The sequence below is a fragment of the Lepisma saccharinum genome, chromosome 21 (genome assembly GCF_977018435.1).
Source record: "Lepisma saccharinum chromosome 21, izLepSacc3.1, whole genome shotgun sequence".
Taxonomy (NCBI): Eukaryota; Metazoa; Arthropoda; class Insecta; order Zygentoma; family Lepismatidae; genus Lepisma; species Lepisma saccharinum.
Genome location: NC_139249.1, coordinates 23,566,004 through 23,576,107, shown reverse-complemented (window position 1 = coordinate 23,576,107; position 10,104 = coordinate 23,566,004). Strand labels below are relative to the sequence as shown.

The 10,104-nt window shown below is 37.2% G+C and overlaps 1 protein-coding gene across 4 annotated transcripts in view; it reads right to left on the bottom strand.

Moving 5' to 3' along the window:
* Positions 1-216: 216 nt before the first annotated feature.
* Positions 217-10,104, bottom strand: part of LOC146004385 (uncharacterized) — a 72,320-nt gene continuing 62,432 nt past the window's right edge. For all 4 annotated transcript variants that reach the window (XM_083143188.1, XM_083143191.1, XM_083143190.1 and 1 more), the window contains one exon: positions 217-3,504. The gene's annotated coding sequence lies outside the window, so the exon portion shown is untranslated. The remainder of the gene's footprint in view (positions 3,505-10,104) is intronic.

The following is a 10,104-nucleotide window of genomic DNA, read 5'->3' as shown; positions in this document are numbered from 1 at the left end:
CATTCAAACGACTGCATATTCAAACCGATAATACAACCTTCCTCCCCCTCTTCCAGAAAATGTGCATCACTTAATGAAATGCACAAAAATTAGGTCTAAACCGATACCACTTTGAGCCAACACGCAAACCAATGCAGATATTCTTACTGATTCCCCCAAATACCAACAATTGAAAGTTATTAAAAATATTGATTACTATTAGTGTGTAAGAATTCCAATCAAATTATATGCATACATTTTCCATAATTACGTCAGAATATTAAAATGCCTGTTATGCAATTTTTCTCAATATTAGTGCAAAATAAATGCAAATTTCGAATTTTGGATAATTCCCAGGATAAGAAAACTCTACAAAAGTGTTGCACGACACATTTGCGAGCCCTGTAGATTCCCAAAATGTTGTAAAATTATCAGCCAGTGTCACTAAATAAATTCGAAATGATACTTTCCAATATCGATACATCAACATGGGTATCCGCTCAGCCCCGATATAAGCCTATCCCCCTGTCAAAACAACTGTAAGAAATAATTAAGTTTCATTTTTCTACAAAATAAAATATATTTTACAACCTGAAAAACTAGCAAAAACACATCTAATTTTCCCAGCAAATAAACATATATTGAAATTTATTTTTAAAAAAACAAACTTTAAAAAAAATCTAACTCAGGAAAAAGGCAATAATGAACCGGGTGCAAAGTACACACAACCATCCACAGCCAACGTACATCACATGGAGGCTACACCTAACAAATAAGTGGCTGAAGATTATTCACATGGAAACGAAGAGCGCCATCATCCAGTGAACCAGCATTTCAAACTAAATGAAGTTCACCTGGATACGATGTGCATTATCGCCCCAGTGAAACATCTAATACAGGCCATGACGTAATATGTAATAAACATCATAAAATGCAGCACCACAGACAAATGCACTGCTGCAAATCCATATGGACAACTTGACTGCATTTTTAAAGATACATTGCGATTGGTCCACTGCTTAATAGTTCCTGTAGACTATCCACAGGAGTTGCATCAATCATTATCATCGGATGAATTGAAGGCACTCAGGTATTATTTACATTTCAGGGACTTTTCTCTAGAGCTCAATAATCTGTGCTTACTTTCTGCATCTTTATTTCGACAAGTTCGGAGAACCGCTGCCATCATTGTAAATCTATGGCTTATGCTTATAGACAATGGAGTAACAGAATAAAAAAAAAGAAGCAACATGGGAAAAAGGAACCTGCTTTGGTAAGAGAGTACACGTGATTTCCATTTTTCAATCATTTCTTGTCGATTTCAAGATATTTTTTAAAACCTTTTTAACTGCCTTTATGTTGTCTAATGCACCCCGGGAAAAAAAAACTCAGATGAAAGTTTGGTAACAGAACTGATATGTTGTTAATGAATGAACTTGCATATATATCTCTCAGTAAAAATAATCCATGACTATAAGAAACAAATAATATGTTGTGCAGTAACTTAAAATATTTCAAAAACCTTTGGATTATTAATACCTTCACTGGCCTGTATAGGAGGACATGTTGGAACATGTTTGCAACATCAAACATCTTAAAACATTCAGATATCATCCTTATGAGCAAAATGCAGTAGAATTTAAAGATAATAATAATTCGTCTCATACAAATAAGGATAGTTTAATTTAAGCAAAAAGGATGCCTAAATAGTGCAATGTATATAGGAACGTGTCTTGCATAAATATTGGAAAAAAGGGGAGGTTGCTCTGTCATATTCCCACGAGATTTAAACCATAGTGACTTATTCTATTCTTCACAAAATAGTTACCTGTACACTCTCTAATTCCCATAGGTGTGTGAAAAATTTGCGTCACGCCACCACCTACTGTGCTGATTTAAATTCCAATTGGTTAGTAATTTTATCAGAAATGCATACATTCTATGCTTCACATGACAATCACATTCTAACTACACATAAATTTAAATTCTTATAATGTTGTATGCCTACCAGTAAATTGTACAAATATAATTTGATTTGTGCTGAAATTGTCATGTTTCTTATTTATTGATGTGATGATTGAAAATTATTAGTCATATCTTCAAATTGTTTTCATTTTTACAATTGCACAGAATACTTGAGCCTACCCAGTGTTGAAAAATAAGCACAGATTAAAGAGCTTGTTTGAAATCCTTGTTATATATGTAGTTTTTTTTTTAACTTTATGAAGTTATTTTTTTTCTCACTTCAATTCACCTCAGAATAAACCATGTAGTGATATACAAAATGCAACATCAATAATCAACAAAGTAGTTGCATATTTGTGTGCAACATTACTGACCAGTTACAAAAAATTACCATTTCATAAAAATTATGTGGTCGAGCAGTAAAAATGCATGAATTCCCATACCAAATGCCCACAATGCACAACTTGAAACAACAATGCCACGAAACAAACTGAATTAAATTGCGAATTAAAATTTGATTGGCCAACAGTTCAAACAAGTCTCATTCTCATCATTGTCAATGTTAATTTCATTGTTGTGGAAAGTACAACTACTAATCAATGAGCAAAATTGAATTTGACCATAATTTGTTTTAGTATGGTTTTAAAATTCATCAGTGTCACTGATGTATTAAGTAAAAAAAAAAAGGCATTTCCAGAAAACCAATCGCAAATTATCAAATCTTGTGAGCAATTTAAATCAGAAATAATTTTTAAAAATATACTGTTTTATTCCATGAAATCGCAAGATTACTTATATAATGAGAAATCGTTTATCTAAACTGATGGAAGGAAGGTATTATACTTGGGACTCTCACTGTACATAGGGCATTCGACACTCACAATCAGTTCTAAATTTTCCAATTCCCAGCAGTTCAAAAACAGCTGAACAAATTGATAGTGTTGTGACATGTACTGAATACATAGCTCACAAGCCTACCCATATTACTTGATCCAGCCACAAGACAGCATTGTCATTTTGTTTGCTACTGAAGAGACCATTGGTGGATTGTTCTTGCATTAATACATGCTTCGATTGGGTACAACATACATCACCACACAAAAAAGAAACAATAAAGTATACCTTCACCATAAAAACATATGAAAAGTTAAGCTTTTACATAAATATCTTCAGTAAAGATAATACTACAATCGAGCATTAGTTTTCACTTTTCATTAAAAACATTCTCTATTTGAAAATACTTTCCTTCATTTGCGCAAACGGGCAATCAAAATCCACAAATAAAATTCACTACAGGAAATAATTCCTAGACAAGAGATCCAAATATCTCTTTCTCAATATATATCTTTAAAACATGCCATTATTGAATAGCAGTAATGTAATTATTATGGTACATAAATTGTTGCCAAGGCCCGTCAATAAGAACAATCACTTTCTAAAAATAAAAAAAATACAAACACAATTAAGTAAACACCAATACTGTGAAGTAATCACGTATCTACTAGTTTTACAAATTAAGTGCTGATTGTCTTCTGAAAGCTCATTGGTTGAACCAAAAGGCTAAAAAAAGAAAAAAAATGCAATGAATTTAAAAAAAAAGGTTTAAACATGAAACTGTTAATTCATTTTGACATCATTTACTCTTTCTTTATATTAAATAAACTTTAATCTCTTAATGAATGGGAGCCTTTCCTGCGTGTTAGCCTCTTGAGGCAGGACCTTTCAGGAGCATGCTTTTGAAACTTGCTGTGATGTACAAATGATTTTTGGCAGAGATGGAATTTATACATTTTACCCAAAAAAAAAAAAAAAAAAAAAAAAAAAAAAAAAAAAAAAAAAAAAAAAAAAAAAAAAAAAAACACTGAATAGTATGTAGCATTGGTATATTCCTACAACTATGCTAGTCATGTTGAAAATAGATAGATCCTTCTTGGGGCAAAAAAAAAAACATAATAAAAATACATGGGACCACTATTTGCACATACCATGCTGTGGCAGGGACCTTTATGATGGCATAGTGTAAACAAGGGGTCCCAGGTTTGATACCCGGTGGAGGCACATGGCACAGTGGTTTGGATCACACTGTAAACTGTAGCTCCATTGGGCTTAAACCAACAAATCAATCAATCAATGATGCGGAGGAAGTACCAAGATTAATCATCTAGGAGTGCTGAGAGTGCAGAATGAAATGTAAGGGGTGTGATGTTCAAAATAAAAGAAAACATGAAACCCATGCATGCTTGTCACTACATCAACTTTTAGAGATGTCTGTGAATATAAGTCACAGACTACTAAAGTAACTTGCTCAATTTTTATGTATTTTATGATTGAGCATTTCATTTTAACTTTATTTTGTTTTGTAATTTGATACAAACAAGGCTCGTTCAAGGTATTGTGCCTTACACTGCAAGAAAGTAGTCATGCAATGTAAACATAAAAAAACACTAATTACAATTCTATTGAATTAAGTAATGAAATTCAAAAATGAAAAAAAGGATCATCCTTGCTATCATCAACAATGCTCAAAGAAGAAAATATAAAACAACCCACACTAATACAGGTAATTCTCAAAAACCACAAAAGGGCCAGGTGACTAAAACAATTCATAACAACAAAGGGGATGAAAGTAAAAACAGCTTCAATTTCATGTTAAAAGCAATGGCTTCCCTGCCGCATACAATAATAGCGGTTTCACTTCAACACACAACATTCTACACTAATTTTGACACGGTTTACATCATAATGTAATTTTGCACTGCAAGAGTATATAGTGCATTTGGTAAAAAAAAAGGGGTGCAAAAGAAAATTAAAGGGTATGCAAGCACCCCTTCGAACTTTCAAGTTTCGCCCCTCATAACATGTAATCAAAAAAATATTGCTACTTTCTTACACATTCTCTACATCTACTGACGTTAGTTATCGTTAAAACCTGATATGCCATCTTCCCATCCACTTTCCGCACTCTGTTGAATTTAGATTTAACACACTACATATTATAACTGTCCAAGCACTGTCCTAACCTGATTCTAGAATTTCTAGTGTTCCCTTGCCTTACTGTACTTTGAATGCTGTAGCATCCATACAATACAAAATAAAACTCAAGACAGCAAATATTGAAATAATATTAAATACTTGCAACCTTGTATATAAGCAAATAAAAGATTACGACAACAATGGTACATGTTTCATTTCACATGCACCCTTGTAGGTTCAAAAAGAAGCATGTAACGTGTGTTATTACAAGGTAGATTTAAATTTGGAGCCATTACAAGTGTAATCACTATTATTAACAATTTCGAAGTACTCACCATTATTTCTTTTTTCGAGTAGAGACGGAATTGACAGAATTAGGATATTTGCAGAAATACTGAATCAGTAATACTACTGATACACCAATAAATTGATCGGCCATTATTAGTCAATAATTGTTATCAATTTATCAATCAAGTGTAGTTTGTAATTTTTGACAAAACATGCTATAATAGTTAGCCGTGCAGTGAATTCCTTAAAATTAGCAAACATAAAAAGCATAAATCTTTGCTCAATATTGTACTATTCTTGAGCAATAATGGAAGAGAAAAGAAGTAATCCGTATTGTTATAACAACAGATAGAGGATTAGATAAGTTTCCGACCTAACACAGAAAATCAACTCATATTTCAAAATCCATTTAGTATGTTATGTGACCATGTTTTAGAGGATGTTTTGCCTAAAACCATAAATGTAATCGTAATAGTTCTCTTATGTCACAGGTTTGAAGTGACCATGGTGGAGCAGTGTGTGACTTTTACCAAATGTGAGAAGAGTGCAGTCATCAAGTACCTCTTTGCAAATAATATGGGAGCAAAGGAAATTTTTGATGAATTGACGCAGAGACTGTCCTTCATATAGCACAGTGAAATCGTGGGTGTCAGAGTTCAAGAGGAGGATGAGCACCGAAGATGAGGAGAGGTGTGGAAGGCCCAAAACAGTGGTGACCATGGAAACTGTGGATATTGTCCATGACATGATCCTCGCAGACAGGTGAATTGGTCTGTCACGCATTGCAGAGAACGTAGGGATCAGTGTGGAGCGTGTGCATTACATTGTGCATGAAGAACTGGGTATGAAAAAATTGTCGGCCAAGTGGGTACCCAAACTTCTCACAGCTGATCACACATGGGCAAGATGGAACTGTGCACAGAGTGTGTTTGGGCCATTTTTCAGCGAGTGCTTTCAACTTTATTAAACAAATTGTTACTGTGTATGAAACATTATTACATGTATATGATCCTGACACCAAAGCTCAGTCTATGCAGTGGCGCCATAGTGGGTCACCAAGGCCGAAGAAATGTTGCAGACAAAAATCTTCAGGGAAAGTGATGGGTGTCATTTTTTGGGGATTGTGAGGGGGTAATACTTAGCCAATATTTGGAAAAAGGCACTACACTGAATGCTGAACAATATGTGAATCTTCTGGAAAAATTGCAAGCCGCCTTGAAGGAAAAGAGGCAAGGAAAACTGTCCAAACGCATCGCCTTCTTGAAAGACAATGATACTTGCCACAAGGCAGGCGTTAATGAAAAAACTAAATGAATTGAAGTTCGATATCATTAACCATCCCCCTTATTCTCCAGATCTGGCCTCCTCAGACTATTTATCTTTTCCCAAAACTTAAGATACACCTGAAAGGTACTGAATTTAGTGACACAAAAGACGTCATAGCGGCTGTAGAGGAATGGTTTGCAGCACAAGACAAACTCTTTTCTTATCATGGGATAGAATTGTTGCAGGATCGCTGTACCAAGTGTGTCAACCTGAAAGGGAACTATGTTGAATAAAATGCCATCACTGTGTCCCTGTCACCATGTTTTCATTGCTAGGCTGGAAAATTATCTAATCCCCTCGTAGTTACCAAATGCAACATAAACAAATAGTCAGTCCACGCTACTCTACACAAGAAATCATGTCATAAATTTCCATGGCATATTGCTGAATGTATCAATTAGTTCAAATAATGGAGAAAGTAGTGCTTTTTTCCATAGGAAGTAATATATAAAAAAATTTAATATGGATTTAAGAAAATAGGCTTAAGTAGTGGACAGTAAGACATCATGCACATCTAAATTAAATACAGGGTGTACAGGATGAACCTCCGCGGTTTCGACGCAATGTTAAAAATCAGAAAGTAAAGCTACGACAATCCAGTCATTTGTATTTGGTGCCATATACAGGGTGTTTCGTAAGTTCATTTACAATGCTTGGGAGGTGATTGTACAAGTGAAAATAAGGTGGAAAGTTCATGTAACGAAATTCCGGAAACAGCTTTGTTGCCGAGTTATTGACGTTTGAAAACCTGGGAAAATGATTTTCTGAAGTGAATAATGGCAAAACGGGTGGAGAGAAGTCGTCGGTGTTGGGCGGTCCACTAAGAAATTGGGTACGCTCTTGTCAAAAAATCACGCGGCAATGTTGTGCAATGTCAGCGCAAGGGATTCCCCAAAGGACGCGAACGAAGATGTTGACGGGAGTGGGGTGGGTGTGCGTTCTGCGTGAGCTGGTATCGACGAAAATTGGCATGTGTTGAATGGCACCAAAAAACAAAGAAAATTTCCTGAGCAAAGGGCACCATGACGTAAAAACAAAAAAAATGAACTGTCATAGGTTGCATACCCTGAAGGGCAGATGTGTGTCCGTGTGATCTGACATTAAGTACCACATTTCCCGCTAGGGGCACCAACAGTGTAGGTTTCCTCATGAAGGAGCGCATGTGTCTGTGCCATTCGTGCTTCAGGTGCTGTGCCAGCAGCAGGTTGTTAAACATTCACAGTTGAATGGAAAGACGTGAGGTTCTTTGACAGTAGTGTTGGGCAAACATTTGACCTAGCAGTGTTATGTGTTAATTCTTAGCCACAGCCCATCGTGTTCTGTGAAGTGTACTAGTGTTAACGGCCATAAACACTTGTAGCCTGGTGTAAGGGATGGCTGCATACATGTCCCAAGAGCTGGCGGACATGCATCTGATTTATGGGGAGGCTGAAGGTAATAGCCGTGCTGCAAGGCGTCTGTATGGGGCACGTTTTCCAAATAGGGTGTTACCATCGCACACCTTATTTCAAACTGTAGACACTCGACTTCGGATAACAGGATCAGTGTTGCCACCTCATCGAGAAGTTGGACGACCGCGAACTGTGCGAACACGACGGTTTGTGGAAGATGTGCTAACTGCAGTGATGGATCATCCAGGCACCAGTACGCGTGCACTCCACGAACGAAACACCTCCCATGTGAATGTGTGGCGAGTCCTGGCAGAAGAGGGGATGCACCCGTACAAATTGAAGAAAGTGCAAGATCATTTACCTCGAGAATTTGGCGCACGTGAGGACTTTTGCTAATGGTTTGTTCCATCAAATTGAAACTATCCCCAATTTTCAGAATACGGTACTATGGACTGATGAGGCTATCTTCACGAAAACTGGTGTGTTCAATAGTAAAAACAGTCATGTGTGGGAACATGAAAATCCACATGCACTGCTAGTGGCACATCATCAGCACAGATTTGCAGTGAATGTGTGGTGCGGGATACTGCATGACCATTTGATTGGACCGTACATTCTCCCTGTTTGCCTATGTGGACCCACTTATCAAGCATTTCTCAGTGAGGTTTTGCCTGAACTACTAGAGGACGTGCCCTTGGCACTGAGACAAAGACTGTGGTTTCAACACGATGGTGCACCCCCACATTTCGATCGGAATGTGTGCTATTTCCTCAATACCGTATTCCACAAACCAGTGCATTGGCAGGGGAGGGCCTGAGCCATGGTCACCTCGATCACCTGATATTACGCCCCTGGATTTCTTCCTCTGGGGAGAGATGAAACGCCTCATTTACGAAACGCCTGTCGTGTCAGCCGAGGACCTCGTTGCCCGTATCAATGTAGCTGCAGCATCAATAGCAGAAATGCCAGGGTTGTTGGGTCGCACTAGACTATTCGCCGTTATCGCCTCTGCTTGGAAGTACATGGTGGACACTTTGAAAACCGTCTGTGATGAGGTTCCCTTCACATCTCCATTAAGCATACTGGGTGCCCTTCAGGGTATGCAACCTATGACAGTTCATTTTTTTTGTTTTTACGTCATGGTGCCCTTCGCTCAGGAAATTTTCTTTGTTTTTTGGTGCCATTCAACACATGCCAATTTTCGTCGATACCAGCTCATGCAGAATGCACACCCACCCCACTCCCGTCAAAAACATCTTCGTTCGCGTCCTTTGGGGAATCCCTTGCACCGACATTGCACAACATTGCTGCGTGATTTTTTGACAAGAGCGTACCCAATTTCTTAGTGGACCGCCCAACACCAACGATTTCTCTCCACCCGCTTTGCCATTATTCACTTCAGAAAATCATTTTCCCACGTTTTCAAACATCAAATACTCTGCAACAAAGCAGTTTCCGGAATTTCGTTACATGAACTTTCCACCTTATTTTCACTCGTACAATCACCTCCCAAGCATTGTAAACGAACTTATGAAACACCCTGTATGTTCAAGTGCGTGTGTTTTTTTTTTTAGTTCACATGCAGCATGCTTGGCAGTGCAGTTGTCACTTTTGTGAAAAAGGAGTCTTCTCAAGAGAAATCATTGACTAGCCTGTGGAAGTCGATCAGGAAAGCCACCACATAGCCCAGATATCACTTCTTCCTTTGGGGGTATGTTAAGGACGCAGTTTACTCAACGAAGGTATCAAACGTGAATGCCTTGTGTAACCAACTTGTTGCTGCTATTGATACCATCCCTGACGACGTTCTGCAGCGCATGAAGTTGGAATACCAGCTGGTCATCCTTTGTGTCACTAAGGGTGCTCGCTCACATAGAAGTGTGGTAATTTTTGTCGAAACTTTTTGAGATGCAATTGGCAATAAAATTCTCTATTGGTATCAGCCGATATAGGGATATCGGTAAAATTACCGATTATTTAACCGATCCGATATATCGATAAATGTCTGATAATTTAGTGCAAAAAATTCTCCCATTTTGTTGTAATTTTTATGTATAATCTCCATGCCCTATTTTCTAAAAAAGTAAATTTCTAAATATGCAATTTATTTTTCTCTGCAGTCACCTTGAAACACACATTTATTAATGAGGTCAATGAACCTTTCAGGTTCTTCAAGGACCAT